General features: G+C 46.2%; 1 long non-coding RNA gene across 1 annotated transcript; it reads left to right on the top strand.

Moving 5' to 3' along the window:
• The first annotated feature begins 8,497 nt into the window (after window positions 1-8,497).
• Window positions 8,498-10,786, top strand: LOC118208613. The gene is made up of 4 exons (XR_004761596.1): window positions 8,498-8,583; window positions 8,725-8,832; window positions 10,205-10,338; window positions 10,589-10,786. It is a non-coding gene; the product is annotated as an uncharacterized LOC118208613 (long non-coding RNA).
• Window positions 10,787-12,754: the final 1,968 nt, after the last annotated feature.

Genomic DNA, 12,754 nt, shown 5'->3' on the forward strand with positions numbered 1-12,754 from the left:
GAGCCCAACAAAGAAACAAATAAGATCTGAGAAAAAAAAGAAACTGGTGGGAAGAAATCTTGGGAGGAACCAGGCGTAGAGAGAATACCCATCTTCCATTGGCTAGCCTTGTGTCAGCAAATGCGCCTGCGCACGCACACACACACACACAATTACACATTCACGCATGCACACACACATACATACACGCACACACACACACAAATACACATTCACACATGCACACACACACACACACAAATACACATTCACACATGCACACACACACAAACACACATTCACACGTACACACACACACATGCGCACACATACACACACAAACACACATTCACACGTACACACACACACACACTCATGCGCACACATACACACACACAAATACACACGCACCTATGCACACACACACACACGCACACACACATACACACACACACAAATACACATTCACGGACGCACACACACAGGCACACACACGCAAATACACATTCCCACATGCACACACACGCACACGCACACGCACACGCACACACACACACAGGTTATTAAAATAAGATGTGCAGTGCGGCACGATATGACGGAGCTCCCCAGCATGCAACCTGTCAGAAACAGGAAGTGCTGGGGCTGCTGGTGACTCATCCAGTTAAGGCACTGCTCTAGCGCATGGATGTGCCTCACGATCCGGCGCTGAACCCCAAACCAGATTGCACCAGGGCACATCATGGCCGGTACCCTCAGAAGATGACTTATTACTGGTGGTAGCATCGTCCTGGGTCAGGGAGGTTTAAAATGACTTTTTGTCTTGCTACACTCTAGCACCATCTGCTGGTCAGCCGTGTGCCTGCAGCCTGCTTGTCTTCCTCCAGCTCATGTCTGTGCACACTTGCCTTCCGGGCTACAATGTGAAAGAAGCAGCAGGTGACATCATCAAGCACTTTGGAGGAGAATGCAAGCTTCCACATCGGCTGTGGAGATTATTCCCTTAATCTGAAACGGATTAGGATGAGGGAGAGCAGACTCGAGGTAATTCTTGTTTGACTGAACTCGTATTGAAAGGCAACCTGAAGGTGGTTGTAGCCATGAGCAAGGTACTTAACCTGCATTGCTTCAGTATAAATCCAGCTGTATAAATGGATGCAATGTAAATGCTATGTAGAAAGTTGTGTAAATTGCTCTGTATAAGAACGTCTGCTAAATGCCTGTAATGTAACAAGGACAAGAGCTGGTTAGCATGATGGTCTGTAGAGCTCGATCTTCGTATTGTTCTGATTTGGTGGTCTGTAGAATCATTTTGATTGGTGGTCTAAATATAACTCGTATCGCGGCATCCTGTACGGCACTAGAACTGATCCTTCACGGAAGGATAAATGCAATATGGCAATATCACCAGCAAATTACAAATTTGCTGTAGACAGATTGTGAATTTGTCTGGTCACATTTTAAAATGAATGAACTTCTCGTAGTAATTTTGAAGTTTCAGTTATAATAGCTTTTTTTATTGCTTTTAGCCTTCATCTTTTTATTCTTTTCTTCCTTTATGTCCTCGTTCCTTTCCTTTTTTTCTCTCTCATTTTATGTAATTGTTGTGTTTTTATGTTTTTAACTGCAATTTTGTTGTCGTTTATGCCTGCGTGAAGCACTTTGAATTGCCACTGTGTTTGAAAGGTGCTATATAAATAAACTTACCTCACCATGCATTACAGCTTGAGAGCGGCTATAAACCCTGGGTTTTCAATAGAAGGTTTCGTGGACCCCTGGGGGGGTTTTGAAGGTACTTTTGGGGGTCTCTGGCCAGACTTGATTTGCAATGACTCTATATAGATTTGGGAAAATATTTCAAAATACAAACGCTTTTTTTTTCTCCATTGAAACCTTTATGACCTATGATGGTCCCCTAGATGCCTTTGAGCCTGGGAGGGGTCCCTGGATTAAAAAAATAATTGTACGATTCGCCAGTCCAAATTGAGGTGATACGTGGCGGGGGCGTTGGGGTGGGGCGGTGGGGGGGGGGGGGGGGGGGGGGGAGGTGAGAGTGGGAAGCAACGGGGGTGGGTGGAGCAAGTGTGGACGTGCTTTAAACAGCTATGAGGGGGCTCTCCTGTGACTTTCCCAGCTAAAGTACCTCTCCTCAGTGCTCGGATGTTACCCATGTGTGGAGCCGAATCCAAAAAAAAGTGTCCAAAAAAAGCAGTAGCTGACAGTTTGCCTTCAAAAGGGATAATCCATAATCATCTCCCAAACTGACAGAAGGGGTGCAAAGTGATTAAGGTAGGCATACAACTGTGATTTTCCCTTTTTCATTTGGGAAATAAAACAAAAACACTGGTCAGAGTGGCCAGTAAAGTTATTGGGGGGTGGAGCAGGCAGAACTCTGGGATACATGTCTTAGGCAGGCCACCCAAGAGGCCGACTCTGTCCTGGACTGCTCTGACCAGCCACTCCGTAAGAAACTTGAGCTTCTTCCGTCTGCCCGTTGATTTAGGACGGCCCAACCAAAAACGAGGCCAGCCAGAGACTCTGGTTCCTGTGGCCGTAAACAAACTGAATCACTTGACATGATAACAAACTAATTATTCTTGACGCTGGCGCTTTGTATATAACACTTGAAAATGTACGTTGGTAGGAATGATTCCATTCAGTCTTGATGATTTGTTTTAGCCTTTGGTATTTGTTTTTTGTGAGGTCTTTTATTAGAGATTGTTTTATGTGTTGTTATGTTGTATTGTTATCCGTACTGTAAATTTCTCAGGGACAATAAAGCTGAAAGTTGAAGTTGAAGAACATGAGTATTACGTTCTTATGAGAAATCATAACAAGACCTGTTGGCTTCCTGAAAAGTCACTGTCAACGCACACAGACTTGTAAGAAACCGTGGCTCACGTTCAAAGCAATTAAATGACAAGCTTCATTTAGTTCAATTTAATTAAAAAGCTTCAAGCTAAAAAAATCACAGTACATTGACTGACAACTCCAAGTGTACTTACTGGTGTACAGTATTTTTTAAATGAATTTAATGATATGGCTTAATTAACTGAGAGTATGCATGGTCATGTGAGGTAGCTAATTATATTTGTGAAATTGGCATCCGTGCATAGTTTTCTCTAATTGCCTTCAAAGATGTGAAACCAATTTTCTGCCTTATAACTCATTTGATATGGGCTGCAGTGTAGCACAGTGGGTAAGGAACTGGGCTTGTAACCAAAAAGAAAGGTCAAAGGTTCGATTCCTGGATAGGACACTGCCGTTGTACCCTTGAGCAAGGTACTTAACCAGAATTGCTTCAGTATATATCCAGCTGTATAAATGGATGCAATGTAAACGCTATGTAAAAAAAAAAAGTAGTGTAAGTCGCTCTGGATAAGAGCGTCTGCTAAATGCCTGTAATGTCATGTAATGATATGTTTAGTTAAGCTCTAGAGCCAGCAAACAATACTGTTGAAATTGATTAGGTTTTTAAAATCCAGTTTAGAGAAATCCCTCTCCTTATAAGGATTTCCACCAAGCGTAGCTCATGCCAGAGTGCATGTCTCTATATGGGTGCGTGACTATGCAAGTCTGCAGACTGCATGTGTGCACCTCCTGTCTGTCAGCTACCTCATCATTTCTTGCTCAGATGCTTTGCTGTAAGACCAGGGCTGCCCAACTCTGTTCCTGCAGGTCTACCATCCAGTAGGTTTTCACCCCCAACCCTAACAAAGCTACACCTCATTCGACAGCAAGATCAGGGCTGCCCAACCCTGTTCCTAGAGGTCTATGGTCCTGCTGGTTTTCACTCCAACCCTACCGAAGCACACGTCATTCAACAACTAGAGCAGGGCTGCCCAACCCTGTTCCTGGAGATCTACCTTCCGACACATTTTTGTTATGTCCCTGCATGTACAGTCTCTGCTTGATTTAGATCATTGATTGCTCAAAGAATCCCCACAGCCTCGTTTCAATGGCCGAATCTGAATGCTGAGTGAAAATAATTCATATAAATGCCTTGCATCTGTTTGCTTCTACTGTAGAATGGCACTGAGCAGTTTCTGCTCTTCTGTCTGCTCGGGGCTGTCCAGCCCTGCTCCTGGAGATCTACTGTCCTGCAGGTTATCATCTCAACTTTAATTTGGCACACCCGACTCTACTAATTAGCAGCTCAAGGAGATCTCTATCTGTTGAATGAGGAGTGCTTTGTTAGGGCTGGACGGTAGATCTCCAGGAGCAGGGTTTGGACAGCCCTGCTGTACACACAGTGGCAGATTTACAGACAGGAGGCCCGGGGAAAAGAATGAGAGCGTAAATGGAGAGTAAATTGAGCGGAGAAAAGAAATGGAAGAGAAAGAAAAGGATGGGGAGCTAGGGAGAGAGACAGGTTGAAATAATTGACCTGCAGACAGACGAGGAAGGTACATGGTTTGGGGGGGGGGGTCATGGGGGTGAAGTTTATTTATGGGCTCTGTACAAGGCATTTTTTAAGTTATGTTGCATGGGGATTGATTTGGCAAAATAATAAAGAATCCTCAACCTGAAGTCCTGTTTACTTCGCAGTGACTTCCTCGACTTTACCTCCTCCGAAGAACCAGCTCCACCCCCCCAAACCTCCCCCCCAGCTTTGTATATTTACCTAACCGTGAGCCTGTGGCGCATTAAGCCGGTTTTCCCCTCAATAAAGCACAGCTGCGCATTCGGAATGGCGGAAACCGCACGTGCGCGCTTCTGCACCAATACAAGGACCACTCACTCAGAATTCTGTGGCACGCGCGCATACAGCCACGCACACACACACACACTCTACCGCAATTCAGGTCTTCATCGAGAAAATTAATTGAGAGCATATTGCGAGAACGCTCGGAGCGGAGAATGTCTCGAGGCAGGCAATTTCCCAGCGGCCCGAACGTCTCCCTGGGACACAACAGCACTGGCATATATCAGTACCTGTTTCTTCTTTTATTATTTTATTTTATGTTGGATTCACAGTGCTGGGGTAACTGTCATACCCATACATCACCCATTCACCCAGACAAAACCCCAGTTTTCCTTTGAAATGTTTTTTAAATGAGAGAGAGAGAGAGATAATAAAAAGCCAAGAGAAAGAGAGGAAGGGAGAGAGAGATAGACATAGAAAGAGAGAGAGAGATGGGGAGATGGCAGAGATGAAAATATATAACAATACACTCAGTCCTTCACATTTCTGACTCCATCTCCGTCTGCCCCGCCCGCTTTTAACGGCTTTTAACGGCTCTTCAGGGCTCAGCGGTGGCCAGGCTGCTCCCGTGATTCTGCTCTTTGCTGCTGTTCACCGTCCATTTGGCTCACTGGGCAATTCCAGCAGCCCAATTTTCCGTCTCAGAAAATTACGGACATTGTGGCACTAATGCGCTCATGTTCTCTCTCTCTCTCTCCCTCTCTCTCTCTCTCTCTCTTTGTCTGCCTGTTCCTCACCTTTTGGATGTGGAAAAGGATTTTAAAAAATGTCTACTTCGTTTTGCTTTTTGAATACTAAAGAATTTGTGATTCCGGGCAACTTGTGATTCCTGCGGACATTGTGGCACTAATGCGCTCATGTTCTCTCTCTCTCTGTCTCTCTCTCTCTCTCTCACTTTCTGTCTGTCTCTGTCTCTCTCTCTTTGTCTGCCTGTTCCTCACCTTTTGGATGTGGAAAAGGATAAAAAAAAACGTCTACTTCGTTTTGCTTTTTGAATACTAAAGAATTTGTGATTCCGGGCAACTTGTGATTCCTGCGGACATTGTGGCACTAATGCGCTCATGTTCTCTCTCTCTCCGTCTCTCTCTGTCTCTCTCACTCTCTGTCTGTCTCTCTCTCTCTCTCTCTTTGTCTGTCTCTGTCTCTGTCTCTCTCTCTCTCTTTGTATGTCTGTTCCTCACCTTTTGGATGTGGAAAAGAATATAAGTGACTACTTATTTTTTGCTTTTTTTTTTTTTTTTTTAAAGACTATGGACTTTGTGATTCCTAGCAACTCGTGATCCCTGCTCTTTCCTGTTCTTTTCCAGGATCTTAGGCTTTGTTGTTAGCACACACATGACTGAACTTCCCCTGTGTGTTCCACTCCCACTCGCTTCCCATGAGTTCGTTCCACATTGAAATTTTCAAAAGACTTTTAATCAGTGCCTTAATCGTGTACCTCCCTGCTCTGATGGTCCCTCACATTAAATTACAATTTGGCAGACGTTTCTATCGAAAGCGACGTGCTTACTGTCACCAGTAAAATTCTTTCTCTCCTGTCTTTCTTTTAAATTGTGCTCTTCCTTCCATCCCTCTTTTTTTCTTCATTTTTCTTAACCCCCTCCTCCACCTCTTTGTTGTGTATTTCGAGTTGTGTATTGTAAAATATGCTTTAAATTATATTTACATGTGCCAGATTTAACAGAATTATACCATTTAAGATAAGAAATGGCTTTGGCCCTGGCTTTGGTTTGGTCGTACTACCACAATCAGCCAACAGAGGGAGACAAATATAGTCTGTTTGAGGGTTACATGGAGTGCGGTTATGTGCTGCTTTTCATAATCATCAACATGCACGTAGGTTTTGGGGGAGACAGGGGGGGACATATCACCCCCCAATATTTGTGTATGAATTAGTTGCAAGACTAGCTGCTCTAGTACGCTCGTGAGACTTAACGTTTCAACTGTGCAACACTAGGAGGATCCAGCAGCGTGTTTCCCCTAATGTTGAAATGAAAACTACACCTGTGTACACAGATGTGATTCATGTTAAAGAACTGCCCTCATCCATTCATCAATGAATGAATTAATTGCACACGTGTACAGTGACACACCTGACACACGTGCACGGACCCCACATGCAGACAAAACAGACAGAGAGGTGGAAGGACAGACAGAAAGTGATACAGGTTCAAGCTTGCAGTATAGTCTGTGGAATATTCCAGAATATTTCAGCATTATGTAGTAAGCGGTTTGGCCAGTAGCATCTGATTCAGCATAATTCAGCCACTGAGACAAGATATCCCACCTAATTTCACTGTCTTTCAGTCCTCACACTCCAGTTTCAGATTTTTTTGTCTTCCTGTGCTCTTCAGTATCTCCGTATCAAAAGATTAAAAAAATTCAATTTCTCCCTCGCAGGTTTTCTTTTTATCTCGATACAATAATACCCACACTTCTGTACTCATACACTCATATATCCAAGTAATTTATCCAAAAGCTTATCAGGTGTGAGGAGCAGTAAAAGGGTAAGTAACTTTTTAACACACCCAAACACATATGCACAATATGACATGTAACCCTATGCCACATATATATATATATATAAGATATAAATAGAATATATATTTAACATAATTTTTTTCAAATGAAATGTATATGAATTATACATAGGCTACGTGCTACAAGATAAGTTACATGACATATTGGAAAAGCAATATATATATATGTATATATGTGTGTGTGTGTGTAATTTTGTTCTCAAAAGCATTCATATACATTACCATGACGGGAGTGGCAGGCTATTTTACACTGTACACGGCACACGCATTACTGCCTGAGAGCTCCAGCTGATTGGGGGCAGGCATGTTCATCTCCGACAGCAACAGCCAGCTACCTGTGAGGGCCTGACTCGTCGTCATGCTATGCAAATACCATTCCCCAGGCTTTTATATCCTGTTATAACACAGCCCAGACTGCGCTCGCAGCGACGCACGCTTTCAATCTTTTTAAACCGTCTGAGCCGCTAAGAGGATCCCTGGAGTCTTCTCTACGATTAAAGCAGTTAAAAAAATAAAAATAAAAAAAAACTCCACCGCAACTCCAAAGATTCTGGGGGGGGGGGGGAGGGGGGGGGGTTCACTCCTCTGTAAATCATAAGCAGAGCGACACAAATGATTGGCTAGCCGCTGGTTAGCGGCGGCAGGGCTAAAATGCAGCGGACAGGTGTGTGTGTGTGTGTGTATGTATGTATGTATGTATGTGTGTGTGTGTATGTGTGTGTGTGTGTATGTGTGTGTGTGTGTGCATGTCTGTCTGTCTGTGTGTGTGTGTGTGTGTGTGTGTGTGTGCATGTCTGTGTGTGTGTGTGTGTGTGTGCCAGGTAACCCCCCACCCCCTTACCCGTTAGCCTACGGTAGCAGAGCAGTGCAAATCAAGCGGAACAATACCTTGGAGCTACCTGAGGAGCTCATATTTCCTGACGGCTGATGGGCGGGGGGTAGGTGGGGGTAGGGGGGTGGTGGTGGTGGGGGGGGGGGGGTTGGGTGGGTGTGGGTGATTTGAACGACTCCGCTAAATCACTCAAGAGAAAGTCACTATCAAAGTCACTATAAATCACTATTAAAAAAAAAAAAAACTGTTCTCTGTAAGTATTTATGCGCAGACCTGGGGGTTGGCGGGTTGGGGGGAATGGGGGTGGCGGGGGGGGGGGGTAGCGCAGCTGAGAAAATCGAGAGGAAGGATCACGGGCAGCACGTTTTCGGCTCGTTCTTCCCGGGCTCCCCCTCAGGGTAGAGAGCTCCGCCTTTTCTGAACGTGAGCGATGAGCCGTGTGGCGCTGAGCGACGTGCTGGGCCGCGGGAGAGTGAAATGATGATTGACAGCAGGACAGTGAAATGGGCGGGAAAAAGAGGCTGATGAAGGTGAGCTTTGCCACAGGGACCTGACTGACTGACTGACAGCCATTTTCTTCATTTCACCTCCTCCACTCTCTCTCCCCCCCCCCCCCCACCCCCACCCCATCTTTCCCCTGTTTTTCTCTCTTGCTCTTGACTGGGTGAAAGGGGAGAAACCTGACGAATGTAAGTGTGGAGCCCAGTAGAGCCCGAGGCACTGAAAAATGGAGGAGAAGAAAGGGAGTAAATGGCAGTGAGAGGGACACATGAAAACAGGTATTTCATTTTTCATATCTGCTGCTGATATATGATGTCATTGTGCTGCCAGTAAGAACACTGTAGAGAGTGCATGTGCGTGTGCGTGTGTGTATTTTGTGTCTGTGTGTGTGTGTGTGCATGTGTGCGTGTGCATGTGTGTGTGTGTGCGTATATGTGTATACACGTGTGTGTGTGTGAGTGAGTGTGCATGTGTGTGCGTGTGTGTGTATGAGTGAGTGTGTGTGTGTGTGTGTGCAGGCGTGTGTATGTGTGTGTGTGTGTGTGTGTGTGTGTATGAGTGAGTGTGCATGTGTGTGTGTGTGTGTAGTGGTGAAATAAACTTAGAAGCTCAGCGTTTTCTGACCTGCATCTCTGCACCTTCCCAGTCTGCCTCAGCTGTGTTCTCAGGCTGATTTTGGCTCCGGTTCGCTACAGCTGTGCTAACATCTCATTCCTCCCTTCACTCAATGATCACATTCTCGCAATCCTATTCCCCACTGTCTTACAGCTGCACTCTCCACCCTCTAACACAGCTCTAACACAGTGTAGACACACAAACACACACACACATATACACACACACACACGCACATATGCACACACACACACACACACACACGCACATACGTATGCACACACACACACACATATACACATGTACACACAGACACACATGCACACAAACACATACATATGCACACACACACTAAAAGGCACACACACACATATACACACACTAAAAGGCACACACACACATATATACACACACACACACACGTACACACAGACGCACATGCACACACACACACACACACACATATACACACACTAAAAGGCACACACACACATACACACACTCAAAGGCACACACTCATGCACAGGCACACACAAACACACTCGCGCAGGCACATGTGCACATACACCCATTACACACAGATGCATATGGCATGCACACACACATATACTCACGGACACACAAACACACAAGCATGCACCCACACACACACCGTCACAGCTGGACCTCTGCACACATCGGTGACCCCCCCCCACCCACCCAAAACCACATCCACAAACCGGGGGGGAGTAGAGCACAATAGACAAAAAAGACACACAAAAAAAAGTCTAAAGAGAAAAAACAGAGCGGAAGAGTGGAAAAGAATAAAAGAGAGAGGGAGAGTGTGTGGGGAGGAGAAGAAAGGGGGCCCTGGTGCGTTAGGCTCACAGGAATCCTGGCAAGCGCAGAGCCTCACACACACACACATAAACACCACAGAAGAAGAAGACGTGCAGCCGGGGGGGGGGGGGGGGGGGGGAGGCTTTAGCGCATTCGACTCCTTTTGGCACCCGAGTCTCCCCCCCCCCCCCCCCCCCCCCCCACCCCCCCTTTCAGATTCTGTGAGAGATGTGGAGGCGCTGAAGCCTGTGACATCATCCGGCCGGCGTGGCTTTCGCTGGAATCCCCTGGCGATGGAGCCGGCTGGAGGGAGAGAGACAGAGCTGAACCGCTTCCCAGAGTCACTCAAGGTAAATTCTTCCATTGTTGGACACGATTTAAAAGTATCCTATAGCAGCTAGTCCAAGGGCGTAGACCTCACTAAAAATGGGAAATCGTCTTTAGGATATTTTTTGGTATTCTTTTTGGGGACAATTGAATTCCAGATGAATAACGTTGAGAGGAAAGCAGAGTATTTATAATAACCCCCCCCCCTCCCCCCGTAAATTAACGCACTTCCCCCTTCTGATTGGGTATGACTGTTCCTTTCCTTTTCTTCAGATCCATCGCGGTGCGGACGCGCAAGACAAACCTGGCGATCGTTTTGACAAAAGGAGGGGAAACTGGGCACCTGGAAGAGACAATGAGGAGCAGGATGTTTGGGTGACGCAGGTACGGGAGGACCGCAGAGGAGCGGGAAAAACACTGTGGCACTGGACAATCAATTACCCCCCAGACCCCCTGCCTCAGGGAAACCCCTCGACCACCCCCCAAGTCCCCCCCCCCCCCCCTCTTCCCGGTAGAGTATTTTTAGGTTTGTTTAGTTGTTTCGTTTTAACGGCCTTTATTTACATCTGGAACCGTGTCCAAGATGTGGGCGTCAAAAAAAATTCCTTCCTGCGTCCGCCGGCGTGTCCATGCCCTTTTCGGATTTCTTATAATATAATATAATTGCTACTCCGAAGGGCTGCAGAGTAATTCCTGTGGCGAGACTCCCCTTCGTCAACAGCCACGATCTCAGCGCGCACGTCTTAATCTCCATCCGCATCGATCGCAATCGTTCCTCAATAAAACTAAATTCGGCCCGTATGCCACATCTCTCATTAGCGGACCTCGGTGTCCGTATCCAGCGCTTCAGAACTCAAGTGGCGTAGAGTTGCCAAGCGAGTACACACACACACACACACACACACACACGCACACACACACACACACACACACACACTAACACGCATTACCCCCAACATCTTGACGCGGCGTGTGACCCTGCATATTTATTAAACTCGGAGCGCAGCCGAGCCCATTAATTCCCCCGACTCCATCGATCTCGCGGCGCGGCGAACGCCAACGACGCGGCGCAGAAGAGCAAAGCCGCGATTTTGGCGTGAAAGTCAAAGCGTTCGCTCTCTCTGGTTCGCTCACGCCGTTCCGATGCGCTCTCCATCCAGTCGACGGGAACGTCGAGGGCCCCCTGTAGTCCGAAAAATGAGTCAGACTGCAGGGAACTAACCGGTGTGGTGACACTGAGCTCGAACAGGACCACAGAACGGGCAGCAGTAATGCGCTGTGGTGTACACTGTGTACGTTAACGGCCCGTCAAAATGGCGCCTGGAATGAGGCCTTATAGGCGATTGTGGTGCCAGAAGGCAAACACACAAAGCAAGGCAAAGTTTGTTTCTCTTATTCCTTTCCTGCCCTTTCAAAGTTTCTGTTCAATCACTCCACACACAGTGGGGCTGTGTCTCAAAGACCCCCCCCCCACCACCAACCCCCCGACCCCCTCCTTCTTTCTCTCTCTCTCTCTCTCTCTCACGTGCTAACAATCTCTCCTGCACTCTCTCTGTCACTCTCTTTCTCTCTCCATCTCTCTCTCCCTCTCTCATGCTAACAATCTCTCCTGCGCTCTCTCTGTCACTCTCTCTTTCTCTCTCTCACCCCCTCTCTTGCCAACGGTGTCTCCCTCACTCTCTCTGTCACTCTCTCTTTCTCTCCAATGTGGCAGTAACTAATGAAGCATGAGGCCAATGCAGAAGAGAGGACTTGCCTTGGTAAAGAGAACCGTTACCACACAGGCAATAAGTTGATCACAAGGCACTAAACACATGCACGCACACATTAATACAACTATAATACTACTTATTTAAAAAACTACACCTGTGTTATGGAAGAACTTTCACTTCTTGTCTCCTAGGTGCATATTCCATGAATACTTCACCAAATAGCTGAAAGCCTTTTCTTCAAAACGGTTACAAATATTTGGACAGAAATGTAGCCATTCCTGGCGAATGAAGCTGCCATTTGTTATCGCAGTACAGATAGGCAGGGCTGTGCTCCTTAAATGGCTTTATAATTAAAAACAACCTAATGACTCAGTCCGCAAGCAGCCAATGTTGTCTGGCACACCTTCGAACACCGCATAACCAGACAGCCACCTCAGCTACCTACAGAACACAGATTCTCACGTGTAATGTGTAATACATTGTAATCTACAACCAGTGCAACAAAATGTCAACTGGACACCATTCATTTGGCCTAAGACGGGCAGTTAAGGTCATAAACATGTTAGCAAAATACTAATTACTGTAACTGAACATTCTAATGGTGATGTAACAATCACTGCTGAAATCAGTGAAACTTGAATCAGTGGAGTTCTAGAACACTGACTTTATTTTAGAATTTAGAAGAATCGTTCAAAACAAAACCTACTATTCAAAAAAGAGAGCAAAA

Source organism: Anguilla anguilla, chromosome 11 (genome assembly GCF_013347855.1).
Source record: "Anguilla anguilla isolate fAngAng1 chromosome 11, fAngAng1.pri, whole genome shotgun sequence".
Taxonomy (NCBI): domain Eukaryota; kingdom Metazoa; phylum Chordata; class Actinopteri; order Anguilliformes; family Anguillidae; genus Anguilla; species Anguilla anguilla.